General features: G+C 37.6%; 1 non-coding gene across 1 annotated transcript; it reads right to left on the minus strand.

The window, feature by feature from the left end:
- Positions 1-420: 420 nt before the first annotated feature.
- LOC133046350 (U6 spliceosomal RNA) lies at positions 421-527 on the minus strand. The gene has a single exon (XR_009690481.1). It is a non-coding gene; the product is annotated as a U6 spliceosomal RNA (small nuclear RNA).
- Positions 528-1,489: the final 962 nt, after the last annotated feature.

A 1,489-nucleotide genomic window follows, 5' to 3' on the forward strand; every position in this document is an offset into this window, starting at 1 on the left:
GCTTCTTTCTCAAGATTGTTTTGGCTATTTGAGGTTTTTTGTATTTCCATACAAACTGTGAAATTATTTGTTCTAGTTCTATGAAAAATACCATTGGTAGCTTGATAGGGATTGCATTGAATCTGTAGGTTGCTTTGGGTAGTATGTACATTTTCACTGTATTGATTTTTCCAATCCATGAACATGGTATATTTCTCCATCTATTTGTGTCCTCTTTGATTTCTTTCATCAGTGTTTTATACTTTTCTATATATAGGTCTTTTGTTTCTTTAGGTAGATATATTCCTAAGTATTTTATTCTTTTCGTTGCAATGGTGGATGGAATTATTGCCTTAATTTCTCTTTATGTTTTCTCATTGTTAGTGTGTAAGAATGCAAGGGATTTCTGTGTGTTAATTTTTTTTTTTCATTTCTTTTTATAAAAATATGGAATGCTTCACGAATTTGCGTGTCATCCTTGCGCAGGGGCCATGCTAATCTTCTCTGTATCGTTCCAATTTTAGTATATGTGCTGCCGAAGCGAGCACCTGTGTGTTAATTTTATATCCTGCAACTTTACTATATTCATTGATTAGCTCTAGTAATTTTCTGATGGAGTCTTTAGGGTTTTCTATGTAGAGGGTCATGTCATCTGCAAACAGTGAGAGTTTTACTTCTTCTTTTCCAATCTGGATTCCTTTTACTTCTTTTTCTGCTCTGATTGCTGTGGCCAAAACTTCCAAAACTATGTTGAATAGTAGTGGTGAGAGTGGGCACCCTTGTCTTGTTTCTGACTTTAGGGGAAATGTTTCAATTTTTCTCCATTGAGGGTAATGTTTGCTGTGGGTTTGTCATATATAGCTTTTATTATGTTGAGGTATGTTCCTTCTATCCCTGCTTTCCTTTGGCTGCTCACTTCAGTATTCTTGCCTGGAGAATCCCATGGACAGAGGAGCCTGTGGTGGGCTACAGTCCATAGGGTTGAAAAGAGTAAGTCATGACTGAGGGACTCACACACACACACACACCTGCATATCTGAGGTTGTTGATATTTCTCCTGGCAATCTTGATTCTAGCTTGCGATTCATCCAATCTGGCATTTTGCATGATGTACTCTGCATATAAATTAAATAAACCTTGCCATACTCCTTTCCCAGTTTGGAACCAGTCAGTTGTTCCATGTCCAGTGCTAACTGTTGTTTCTTGACCCACATACAGGTTTCTAAGGAGACAGGTAAGGTGGTCTGTCTCTATTCCCATCTCTTTAAGAATTTTCCAGTTTGTTGTGATGAACACAGTCCAAGGCTTTAGCATAGTCAATGAAGCAGAAGTGGATGTTTTTCTGTAATTCTTTTGCTTTCTCCATTATCAGTCAAATGTTGACAATTTGATCTCTGGTTCCTCTGCCTCTTTGAAACTCAGCTTGTACATCTGGAAGTTCTTGGCTCACATACTGCTGAAGCCTAGCTTGAAGGATTTTGAGTATAATCTTGCTAGCATGTGACATGAG

This window comes from Dama dama, chromosome 24 (assembly GCF_033118175.1).
Source record: "Dama dama isolate Ldn47 chromosome 24, ASM3311817v1, whole genome shotgun sequence".
NCBI classification, from domain to species: domain Eukaryota; kingdom Metazoa; phylum Chordata; class Mammalia; order Artiodactyla; family Cervidae; genus Dama; species Dama dama.